The sequence below is a fragment of the Mustela erminea genome, chromosome 16 (genome assembly GCF_009829155.1).
Source record: "Mustela erminea isolate mMusErm1 chromosome 16, mMusErm1.Pri, whole genome shotgun sequence".
NCBI classification, from domain to species: Eukaryota; Metazoa; Chordata; class Mammalia; order Carnivora; family Mustelidae; genus Mustela; species Mustela erminea.
This window is the reverse complement of record NC_045629.1, coordinates 22,554,511-22,568,094: the sequence shown is the minus strand read 5'-3', so window position 1 is coordinate 22,568,094 and position 13,584 is coordinate 22,554,511.

The window sequence follows — 13,584 nt, the reverse complement described above, 5'->3', positions numbered from 1 at the left end:
CGAATCCCTAACTACAAATAGTTTCTTCATTATTCTCAGCAACATGTGAACTTTCCTTTTCTGTTGTAACCTATTTGTGCCTTTCTGATAGCCTTGGCAATGTTCTGACTTGCAGAATATGATCATTTGTGTCTTTGTCTAAATATGCTTTTAGATTATAAATTCACTGTGGACAGAAACTAGATTTACACATTTCAAGTCTCTCTAGCATCTGGCATCTTGCTTGCCCAGGAAAGGCACTGAAAACGAACTTAATTGACTGAATGTCTGAAATATAGACAGAACCTATAAATGGGACATACTGGGGGGAAATTATTAGTACAACAGGTCTTAATTGCTGGAAATATTGGACCTATTTTTTTCAAAAAAAGATTTTATTTTTAAATAGTATCTATACCTGTCACAGGGTTTGAACTTACAAGATCAAGAGTTGCGTGTTCTACTGACTGAGTCAGCTGAGCACACCTCTTTGACCTATTTTTGGTGACTGTTCTAAAGGGTGGCTTGTTGGTAAGGGTGCTACAGTCGCACGGGGTTCCCTGGGCATTTCACTCCACTTCCCCTCCCATGTAAATACATGGCTTCCACCCAGAATGTTACGCTAAGAGCTTTGTGTTCCGAAATTCTGGAGCTGGGTCAGCAACCAATATATGCTTTCTCTGGACTTCCCCTGAGAGGTAGATCACTTTGCTGTTCTTTCTGCTTACACCAGAACGTCTCTGCTGGAAATACCCAGAAGTTATTCTCAAAACTCAATTAGGCTGGAATCGGCACTTTCTGCCATATTTGCTGGGAAAGATGCCCTTTTTCCTCAGTGTGGGTGAAAGACGAGTATTTCTACTTCTTTGTTTTTCCTCTCCCCCTCTCCAGCCAAGATGGAACGCTTTTCTTGAAGTGAGCATTTCTGGTTGTGGGTGACACTAAGCCAGGGGGAGCCGTTCTCTTCTGCTCAATTTGGCCCTGTTGCAGAGCCCAGCTCAGGGGTCCCCCAGAACTGAGCTCTCTGACCTTGTTCAGAGCGCGGCGACACTGTGCAGACCACTGGGCCTTTTCAAAGGGTACTGGGAAACTGAGCTTATTCGCATTAAGATGGAATCCTCGAAAAGAAGGGGGTTAGCGCCTGGAATCAATGCAGTGACATCTATTCACTTCAGAAGGAAAATAATAAAATTGACTTCGGTTTTCTAGCAGCCAGCATGAGGAGTAAAGCGTGATCAGACGTGACGGGTGGTGAAGAACCATGAGGCTCGGGACGCCTGGGTGGCTCAGTTGGTTGGACAACTGCTTTCGGCTCAGGTCATGATCCTGGAGTCCCGGGATCGAGTCCCGCATCGGACTCCCAGCTTCACGGGGAGTCTGCTTCTCCCTCTGACCTTCTCCTCACTCATGCTCTCTCTCACCTCCTCTCTCTCAAATAGATAAATAAAATCTTAAAAAAAAAAAAAAAAAAAAAAAAGAACCGTGAGGCTCTCTGATATGCAATGAGCAACGCCGAACTGACATGTGGAGACGGGGGCATCCGACACGCTTATTAGCAGGAGTATCAGACCACATCCCAGCTGATGGCAGTTGTGAGTTAAACTTGCGACTCATCTGACTTGTCTCTTTTGAATGCTGAAATTGCAAATACCAAATCTGCAAAAATGCCAAGGGTCTCCTGTTCATGGTTTGTAGCTAAAAATAGGCTGCTTGGGAGAAGTACAACTATTCCTGGGACTGAAAGCAAAGACAAATTTCTATGTGTAGAGCACACCATGTCATGTAGTGAACAAAATCCACCACAGAATTCTTATAGTAAGTATGAATTTCATATGGCTAGGCTATTTTTGCTAATATTGCCTCATTGTAGGCTGAGGACATGTGCTCCCAGAGCTCAATTCACTAGACTTAAGTTGAGGGTGAGGTGGAGTTGTGTTTGGTGTGCAAGAAGAATTTGGTCCAAAACACACACCAGGGAGAATATTCTGGCAAAGCATCCAGTCACTGGCATCTGTCTGAGTACATTTTCTTCCATAGTCAACCTTCCAAGCTGGTTGTGGATGCTATTTTAAGCAGTGGATTATCTTCTGTCCTACTTGTTAAATGATCATTTTTATTTCTTAATACTCTGTGAAAACCTCACCTCATCACAATGAATGAACACAGGCTGTTTCTGACCTTGAGCAGAACATTAGATTATTTCAGCGGAAATGCGGAAGACAGAGAACTGGTGATCTTGCGGTGCAATGCAGGAGGCTTGTTAGCCAATGATTTCATCACTCTTGTTAAGACAGAGGTGTGTAGTATTTCTTCTCTGTCGGTTTTCATCATTTGGTCAATTATATATCCTACAACAGTGGGTAAAACACATGGAAGGCTGTATTGATTTAGCCCAGACAAGATAATTTTTTCAGCTTCATCTTTTTAAAAAATGATCAGTGGTGGGGCGCCTGGGTGGCTCAGTGGATTAAGCTCAGGTCATGAGCCCAGGGTCCTGGGATCGAGCCCCACATCGGTCTCTCTGCTCAGCGGGGAGCCTGCTTCCCCCCCCCCCCCGCTCTCTGCCTGTCTCTCTGCCTACTTGTGATCTCTCTCTCTGTCAAATAGATAAATAAAATCTTAAAAAAAAAAAAAAAGATCAGTGGTAATTCTTTCCTTTTTGAAAGTAGAAGAAAGAAAACAAAAATAGATGACCAGTATATTTGTCTTAATTTGTAGGTTTCTGTTTACAAAGCTTCTAAATGTCAGAATTTGGGGGGCACCTGGGTGGTTCAGTTGGTTAAGTGTCTGACTCTTGATCTCAGCTCAGGTCTTGATCTCAGGGTGAGGAGTTTGAGCCCTGTGCTGGGCTCCATGGTGGATGAGGAGTGTACCTAAAAAAAAAAAGAAGTCAGAATTGGGGATGGGTTTTTTTTTTAAGATTTTATTATCAATCTCTTGTGACCCTGAGATCAATGGTATTTATTTATTTATTATTTATTTATTTATCACAAGTAGGTCAAGTGGGCATGATGAGGATGATGGCATACACTTTTTTGTTTTAAGTCATCTTTATATCCAATGTGAGGCTCGAATTCAAGACCTTGAGATCAGGAATCCCATGTTCTACTGACTGAGCCAGCTAGGCACCCCCACCTGTTTTCTTTTTTTTAAGTTTTTACTTATTTATTTGACAGAGAGAGAGAGAGACAAGTAGGCAGGGTGGCAGGTGGTGGGAGAGGGAGAAGCAGGCTGCCTGCTGAGCAGAGAGGCGGATGCGGGGTTCCATCCCAGGACCCTGAGATCATGACCTGAGCCAAAGGCGGATGCCTAATGACTGAGCCATCCAGGCGCCCATTTATTTATCATTTTAATGTGGTAAGAACACTTATTATGAGATCCAACCTCTTATCCAAATTTTAAGTGTACAATACTGTAGAGTTGACTACAGGTACAATGGTCTACAGCAGATCTTTAAAACTTTTCTGTCCTGGGTCGCGTGGGTGGCTCAGTTGGCTGAGCCGCTGCCTTCGCTCGGGTCATGATCCCAGGGTGCTCCGATGGAGTCCTGTTTTGGGCTCCTTGCTCAAGGGGGAGCCTGCTTCTCTCTCTGCCTCTGCCTGCTGCTTTGCCTGCTTGTGCTCTCTCTCTCTGACAAATAAATAAATAAAATCTTTTAAAACCCCCCTCCCAAAACAACAACTTTTTCATCTTGCTTAACTGAAATTCTGCCTGTTTATTAGTACCACCTCATTTGTCCCTACCCCCAGCCCCTTGGCAACTACCAGTCCACTCTTTAGTCTATGACTCCGACTACTTTAGAAATCTCCTGTAGGGCACCTGGGGGGCTCAGTCGGTTAAGCGGCTGCCTTCGGCTTGGATCATGATCCCAGGGGCCTGGGATGGAGCCCCACATCATGCTCCCTGCTCAGGGAATAGCCTGCTTCTCCCTCTCCCTCTGCCTACTTGTGTTCTCTATCTCTGTGTCAAATAAATAAATAAAATCTTAAAAAAAAAAAAAAGAAATCCCATGTAGGTGGAATCATGCAGTATTTGTTTTTCTGTGACATGTTAGCATATTTAGCAGAATTATGTAGCACACACTTAAGGTTCATCCGTGTTATTGCATATGAAGGATTTATCTTTTTATTTATTTGTTTTTCAAAGTTTATTATTATTATTTTTTTAGTAACCTTTACACCCAACATGGGACTCAAACTTGTGACCCTGAGATCAAGAGTCTTATGCTCTTCCAACTGAGCCAGCCAGGCACCCCAGGACTCACCTTTTTAGAGGCTGAATAATATTCCGTTGTATGCGTCTACCATATTTGTTATCCATCCATCCATTAATGGACATTGAGGTTCCTTCCACAACTTGGCTATTGGGAATAGCATTGCAGTGAAGATGGGAGTGCTTATCTCTCTTCGAGATCCTAATTTCAGTTCTTGTAGATAAATATCTGAAAGTGGGATTGCTGGATCACATGGTACCTCTATCTTTTATTTTTTGAGGATTTTCCGTAGTTTCCTTAATGACTGTGCCATTGTGCATTCCCCCAATCAGTGCACAAGGCTTCCACTTTCTTTCTTTTTTCTTTTTTAATTTTTTTCTTTTTTAAGATTTTTATTTATTAATTTGACAGAGAGAAATCACAAGTAGACGGAGAGGCAGCCAGAGAGAGAGAGATAGGGAAGCAGGCTCCCTGCTGAGCAGAGAGCCCGATGAGGGACTCGATCCCAGGACCCTGAGATCATGACTTGAGCCGAAGGCAGCAGCTTAACCCACTGAGCCACCCAGGCGCCCCCCACTTTCTTTTTTCTTTTCTTTTTTTAAAGATTTTATTTTATTTTATTAATTATTTATTAACATAGAATGTATTATTTGCCCCAGGGGTGCAGGTCTGTGAATCGCCAGGTTTATACACTTCACAGCACTCACCATAGCACATACCTTCCCTAGTGTCCATAACCCCGCCACCCTCTCCCGACCCACTTCCGCCCTGCAACCCTCAATTTGTTTTGTGAAATTAAGAGTCTCTTATGTTTTATCTCCCTCCTGATCCCATCTTGTTTCATTTTTCCCTTTCCCACTCCCCAAACCCCCCACGTTGCCCCTCAACTTCCTCATATCAGGGAGATCATATGATAATTGTCTTTCTCTGATTGACTTATTTCGCTCAGCATAATAAAGGGTTCCACTTTCTGCACAACTTTGCCAACACTTGTCTTTTGTGACATACCATTTAGCAAGCACGTAGTGTGTAGCTAGGGACCACGCTAAGCACCGTGTATGTGTGATGTCTTCAGAAGACCAACTATGAAACTTGAGGCTTGGAGAGTTTGGCAAGTTGTCCCAGGGAGGCAGCAATGTTTAGTGTTTGAGAACTCAGACAGGCATGCAGCTGGGTGTCAAAGGATCGCATTTACTAGTTATTTGATTCCTGCGATTATAGTGTTTGTGATCATAGATATATGATTTGTTTGCATTTTGTTTGTGATCATATATATTGCTTCCTCGATTATAAATTAGAAATATAACCTGTACCTCTGTAAAGGGTTATAAGAATTATGTGAGAAAATGCACTTAAGTGCTTAGCAAAGTATATGAGTAAATCTTGGTTATTGTTATCATGATAATAATTTTTATCAGTAAAGCTTCGGTCTCAGTCACTTCCCTTTTGGTTTCAACTGGAGTGCTATATATTGGCTTCCGTATGCATGCTTTTTTTTGCTTATGTATGCTTCTTGGGTTTAATTTCTTTCCCTGAACTTGATAAACATCCATAAATATGCTTCTAGGCATAATAAGCTGGCATTTCAGGGTATAACCAAACATATAACAACATCCAACTTCATAGATGCTATTTTATCTTTCAAATATATTTAATATTTGAAATGCATAGTCAATAAAAGGCAAATGACTAACTAGAACATTTTTTGTACATATATGACAGAGGATTAATATAATTAATCTCCAAAGAGCTTTTATAAATCATTAAAGGGCAACAAATATTCCAATAGAAAAAATGGGCAAAGGATATGAGGCAATTTATTTATTTGTATATATATATATATATATATATATATATATATATATACATATATATTTTGACAGACAGAGATCACAAGTAGGTAGAGGCAGACAGAGAGAGAGGAGAAAGCAGGCTCCCTGTTGAGCAGAGAGCCCGATGCGGGGCTCGATCCCAGGATCCTGCGATCATGACCTGAGCCGAAGGCAGAGGCTTTAACCCATTGAGCCACCCAGGCGCCCCTATTTATTTGTATTTTTTTAAAAAAGTTTATTTTTTTTTTTAGTAATCTCTATACCCATTGTGGGGTTTGAACTCACAGTCCCAAGATCAAGAGTCACATACTGTTCTGACTGAGCCAGCCAGAAGCCCTGGACATGGGGCAGATTATGCCAAAACAAAATACAGATGGCTGATAAACATGAAAAAGTATATACTTTGTAGTATTATGGCAATGAGTTATCATTTTTGCTCATAAAATTGGCAAAACTTTAATCAGAGTACCTTTTGCTGGTAAAAATACAAAAAAGTGAGCAATCATACACCATTGTTGACAGCATAAAATGATTTGGCCCATTATTAAAAAGAACAGCTATTTCTAGACCAAAGTTTTTATGTATCCAAAGGCTTAAGCCTTAAGCCTTAAGCGGAGAGCCAGCTTCCTCCTCTCTCTCTGCCTGCCTCTCAGCCTACTTGTAATCTCTGCCTGTCAAATAAATAAATAAAATCTTAAAAAAAAAAAAAAGTAATACGGTTGAAGTAAAAAAATCAGATCAATCAGATCAAGGGGCAATGGGGTGGCTCATTGGGTTAAGCCTCTGCCTTCGGTTCAGGTCATGATCTCAGGGTCCTGGGATCGAGCCCCGCATCGGGCTCTCTGCTCAGCGGGGAGCCTGCTTCCCTTCCTCTCTCTTTGCCTGCCTCTCTGCCTACTTGTGATCTCTGTTTGTCAAATAAATAAATAAAATCTTTAAAAGAAATGAGATCAATGCTATGATACCATGTTTGTTTAAGAAGGAGAAGTATGCATATAGCCACAGAAAAATATTGGAAGCACATATTCCAAAATTTTGGATTTTTTATTTTTTATTTTTTTTATTTTTATTTTTTAAAAATATTTTATTTATTTATTTGACAGACAGAGATCACAAGTAGGCAGAGAGGCAGGCAGAGAGAGAGAGAGAGAGAGAGAGAGGGAAGCAGGCTTCCTGCGGAGCAGGGAGCCCGATGCGGGGCTCGATCCCAGGACCCTGAGATCATGACCCGAGCCGAAGGCAGCAGCCCAAACCACTGAGCCACCCAGGCGCCCCCCCCCTTTTTTTTTTTTTTTAAATACAAAATTTTGGATTTTTTAAAAGTAATCCTGGGATGCCTGGGTGGCTCAGTTGGTTAAGCGCCTGCCTTTGGCTCAGGTCATGATCCTGGGGTACTGGGATCAAATCCTGCATCAGGATCCTTGCTCAGCAGAGAGCCTGCCTCTACCTCTGTTCCCCCACCCCGACTCATGCTCACTCGCTCTCTCTCTCTCTCTGACAAATAAATAAATAAAATCTTAAAAAATAGAAGTAATCTCTACACCCAATATGAGGCTCAAATTTATAATCCCAGTATTAAGAGTTGCATGTTCTACTGACTGAGCCAGCCAGGTGCCCCTCCAAATTTTGAAAGCAATTGCCTTTGCATGTAGAATGGTTTTTAGGTGATTTTTTTCTCTTTCCAAAACTGTTCTGGGATGAGCATGTATCATACTTTAGTTGACTGTTGCATAACAGACAATTGTAAATTTAGTGGTGTAGAGCATCAGTCATTTTCCTATGTACAAGTTCTAGAATTTGGAAAGGTCAGAGCAGGGACAGCTTGTATCTGCTTCGTTATGTGTCTGACCTTGGCTGGGAAGAAACTGAAGTCTGGGGGTGACTTAACAGCTGGGGACTGGTATTATCTGAAGGCAGCTTCATTCACATTTGAAGAACGGCTCCTCCCAATGGGGCGCCCCCTTGTGGACGCTCCATGGGGTGTGGCTCCATCCCAGCCTGGTGGGCTCTGTGTAGTTGGACTCCTGAAGCTCAGGGCTTCCAGCATGAGGTGGTACAGTGAGCAAGCCAGACACTGTGTCGCATTCTCTGAGTTGGCCTTGGAAGTTGTGTGGTATTACTTCTGCTTCTGTTGGGTACAAATTCCTGGTTCATCGATATTCAAGGGAGAAGGGGCATAAACACCACTTGTTCACGCTGTAGAAAAGTGAGATGAGAGGGTGCCTGGGTGGCTCAGTGGGTTAAGCCGCTGCCTTCGGCTCAGGTCATGATCTCAGGGTCCTGGAATGGAGCCCCACATCGGGCTCTCTGCTCAGCAGGGAGCCTGCTTCCTCCTCTCTCTCTGCCTGCCTCTCTGCCTACTTGTGATCTTTGTCAAATAAATAAATAAAATCTTAAAAAAAAAAGAAAGAAAAGTGAGATGAGAGATACTGTTACAGCCGCTTTGGAAAATACACACCTAATAACTCTTGCAATTTTAAAAAAACTTGGGGGCACCTGGGTGGGTCAGTCATTAAACTTCTGCCTTCAACTCAAGTCATGATCTCAGGGTCCTGGGATTGAGCCCTCTGTTGGGCTCCCCGAACAGTGGTCACCCTTTCCTTCTCCCCCTCCTTGTGTTTCCTCTCTCGCTATCTCTCTGTCTGTCAAATAAATAAATAACCTTAATAAATAAATAAACTCCATAAATTTTATTGTATTTTTTTAAAAAAGATTTTATTTATTTATTTGACAGACAGAGATCACATGTAGGCAGACAGGCAGGCAGAGAGAGAGAGAGGAGGAAGCAGGCCCCCCGCCCAGCAGGGAGCCCGATGCGGGACTTGATCCCAGGACCCTGAGATCATGACCTGAGCCGAAGGCAGTGACTTAACCCACTGAGCCACCCAGGCGCCCTCATTGTATTTTTTATTAAAACTTATTATAAGATACCTAAGAGCCTAATTCTGTGAGGTTTGGACTGGAGAAGCATTTTGCATGATTCAGTTGAGAACCATCTTCCCAAGTATCTATGTGTCATTCCCTGTGTCTTGGTTGAGTTTCCTGCCCTTGATGTGTTCCTCTGTGTGGGCATGAGGGTGGAAGTGGAGACGAATTGGGGGTAAGGTGGCCAGATACAGTACTGGCTGCCCAGTGACATTTGAATTTCAGAAAAGTAAGTGTGTAAGTATAAGCATGTCCCAATTATTGTATGGACCATACTTATACTAAACAATTATTCATTGCTTATCTGAAATTTAAATTCCACTGGGCATTCTGTATTAGTTTGCTAAATCTGGCAGCCATAATTGGGGGGACATCTGGAGCTAAGCCTGAATGGGTCATTGCCATATTCTCTTGACTCTCCCTGTGCTCAGCGATGAAGGGAAGAGCTTTTGGCAGTGGTAGAGAGGTTCTATTTTCAGTGTGGGCATCAGCATCCTCTGAGAATAGAACAAGGGGAGAGATGGGGTGAGGGAAAGAATGTCTTCAACATGTGAGAGGGATCAGCGAGTAGAGGCTGGAAACCTGGGCTGGATTCCTGGACTTGTTGAAAACTCCCCATGACCTTGGGTAAGTCACTAAATCCCTCTGAGGGCCAAATGTGTTGTGTGAATCATACCGACCCAACATAGGAGTGTTGGGAGGTTGGATATGAGAGGAGGAAAATTGCTTTGAAAACCTTACAAGCATCTCTAGAAAGGAAGATTGAAGTATTGGTGCGGTTCTCTTCCCTAGAGCCTGGTGAGCTCAGGACGGTGAGAGGGACACTGGAGGGGATTTCTCTACAGGCTTTTCAATCATGGGATCACATCCTTGTTTTTATTTGTTTGTTTAGAGAGAGGGAGGGGGAGGGGCAGAGGGAGAGGGAGAGCGAATCTTAAGGAGGCTCCGCGCTCAGCACAGAGCCTGACATGGGGCTCGATCTCATGACCCCGAGATCATGACCTGAGCCAAAATCAAGAGCCACCCTGTTTTTTGGCAAAATAGCACACCAAGGCGCTGTTGCTTTTTAGAGTCTATCATCCCCTGTCCCACCATGAGCTGCAGGAGTGAGGAAAACAGCAGACTTTTCTGTTAAGTACTTAAATGTGTCCTTAAGTCCTGCTTTCTCTCCCTCTTCGTTTACTGACTGGGACTCTCGTCTTCAGTGGAGTTCACACAAGTTGAAGGCTGCTGTGCTTTAAAAAGTTACATTCTTTTCCTCCTCTCTTTGCTAAGACGCAGTTTTAGTAGCTAAAATTAAGACTAGTGAAATTATGCCCGTTTCCAAATGGAGAGCTGGCCAATGACAAAGGGTTTTTTTTTGTTGTTTATCAGTTGCTAGGTAGAAAAGGATCTTGCATAGCTGCAACCTGGCATAATTCCACAGAGTGAGAGAAAGCTGCTGTAGGAATAAGGAGGTAATTTTTATATCATTCCTGTAAAAGATGGAAGAGGCAATCACATTTTTATTGCTTATATTGTTGGCAACTTAATTAGAGAAAAATTTCTATTAATTAGGAACCAATTGGTCCTCAGATTTGCCCCACCCCCAAGTCTACCTTTTTGCACTTAGAGCATTATTGGACAAACACTCAAATACTTGCTGAGTATTAATTTAGTCAAACAGGTCACCCTTAAGAAAACTTCACATTTTAAGTTTATTAATTAATTTATTTTTTAACATTTGGATTTTTTTTTTATTTAAGATTTTGTTTATTTACTTGAGAGAGAGAGAATGAGAGAGACAGAGAGCATGATGGAAGGAGAGGCAGAAGGAGAAGCAGACTCTCCACCGAGCAGGGAACCTGACATGGGAGTTGATCCTGGGACTCTAGGATCATGACCTGAGCCAAAGGCCGTCACATAACCAACTGAGCTACCCAGGTGCCCCTCACATTTTAAGTTTATTAAAAATAAATACACCAATATTTATAGCAACAATGTCTACAATAGCCACACTGTGGAAAGAGCCCAGGTGTCCATCAACACATGAATGGACCGCAAGAGGTGGTACATATATACGCAATGGAATATTATGCAGCCATCAAGAAATGAAATCTTGCCATTTGTAACGACATGGATGGAACTAGAGGGTATTATGCTAAACAAAATAAGGCAATCAGAGAAAGACAATTATCATAGGATCTCACTGATATGTGGGATTTAAGAAACAAGGCAGAGGATTGTAGGGGAAGAGAGGAAAAATGAAAAAGATGAAACCAGAGAGGGAGACAAACCATGAGACTCTGAATCTCAGGAAACAAACTGAGGGTTGCTGGAGGGGAGGGGGTTAGGGGGAGTGGCTGGGTGATGGACTTTGGGGAGGGTGTGTGTTGTGGTGAGTGTTGTGTGTTGTTTAAGACTGATGAATCACAGACTGGTACCCCTGAAACAAATAATATATTATACATTAAAAAAAAAAAAAGAAACAAAACATAAATAAATGCATTAAAACAATTTTAAGGATATCATGATTTGTATATACATTCATTCAGTTTCTCATTTTTGTATTTCTTCTTTTTAAGATTTATTTATTTTAGAGAGCGAGCCGGGGGAGGGGCAGAGAGGGAGGAAGAGAGAATCTTTTATTTTTTAAGATTTATTTATTTATTTATTTATTTGACAGAGAGAGAGAGAGAGAGATCACAAGTAGGCAGAGAGGCAGGCAGAGAGAGGGGAGGAAGCAGGCTCCCCACCAAGCAGAGAGCCCGATGTGGGGCTTGATCCCAGGATGCTGAGATCATGACCTGAGCGGAAGGCAGAGGCTTAACCACTGAGCCACCCAGGTGCCCCAGGAAGAGTGAGAATCTTAAGCAGACTCCCCCCTGAGCACAAGCCTCATGCAGGCTCAGCTCACCACCCCGAGATTATGACTTGATCCAAAATCAAGAGAGATACACTTACTGAGCCACTCAGATTCCCCTCTCAGTTTTGTATTTCTTTTTTTCTTTTTTAAAAGATTTTATTTATTTATTCAACTCAGAGAGAGAGAGAGAGAGAGAGAGAGAGAGATCATAAGTAGGCAGAGAGGCAGGCAGAGAGAGAGAGGGGAAGCAGGCTCCCCGCTGAGCAGAGAGCCCGATGTGGGGCTCGATCCCAGGACCCTGAGACTATGACCTGAGCCGAGAGCAGAGGCTCAACCCACTGAGCCACCCAGGTGCCCCAGTTTTGTATTTCTTATTTTAGATGTAGCGTTGTGGACAGAGTGTGTAATGAGACTTCTGTCTAGAACTGTGGTTGAGGCCTGACAAAATCCTTAGTCATTGAGGAAAGATGAATTGATATATATATATTATATATATATATATATATATATAATATATATATATATAAAATTTATATTTGTAAATAAATTGTTTATACATATAAAAACAATATATATAAAAGCACTATATGGTACTTAGTCAAGGGGAAATATTTATATATATACTTAAAAAAAAGATTTTATTTATTTATTTGACAGAGATCTCAAGTAGGCAGAGAGGCAGGCAGAGAGAATGGGGGAAGCAGGCTCCCTGCTGAGCAGAGAGCTCAATGTGGGGCTCCATCCTAGGACCCTGGGATCATGACCTGAGCCCGAAGGCAGAGGCTTTAACCCACTGAGTCACATAGGCACCCCTATATATATACTTAAAAAAAATTTTTTTTTTAATTTCACAGAGAGAGAGAGAGATCCCAAGTAGGTAGAGAGACAGAGAGAAGGGGAAGCAGGCTCCCCGCTGAGCAGAGAGCCTGATGTGGGTCTCGATCCCAGGACCCTGGGATCATGACCTGAGCCGAAGGCAGAGGCTTTAACCCATTGAGCCATCCAGGCGCCCCTATATATATACTTTTTAAAGACTTCACTTATTTATTTGTTAGGGAGAGCACAAACAGGGGGAGTGGCAGGCAGAGGGAGAAGGAGACTCCCTGCTGAGCAAGGAGCCCAGTGCGGGGCTCAATCCTAGGACCCTGTGATGATGATCTGAGCCAAAGGCAGACACTTATCCAACTGAGCCACCCAAGTGGCCTGGGGATATGGTCGTATTAAAATTGCTTGCTTTGGGGTGCCTGGGTGGCTCAGTGGGTTAAAGCCTCTGTCTTCGACTCAGGTCATGATCCCAGGGTCCTGGGACTGAGCCCCACATTGGGCTCTCTGGTCCGTGGGGAGCCTGCTTCCCTTCCTCTCTCTCTGCCTGCCTCTCTGCCTACTTGTGATCTCTGTCTGTCAAATAAATAAATAAAATCTTTAAAAAAATTGCTTGCTTTACTTTAAAAAGTAAAAATTAAAACAACAACAACAACAACAACAACTAGGAATCTGGGATTATGTACTCATGTCACCAAAGATTTAATTTACACAGTTGCATTCACAAAATATTCTTTGTAATCGGAGTTTTACCATATGCTAGAAAACATCATCACAAAAAATGTTCTGGGAAACCATCCACTAAAGTCTTCTGCCCCTGGAATTATTTATTCATTAATTGTGGGTTCTTTTAAGGTTTAGACTCTACTTAGGCTACACGTAGATTTCACGGATCCTGTTCATACATTAGATCCTTACGGAGGTGGGATCTTGTTCATTTTATTCTCTAGGGCTCGGCACGTGACTGA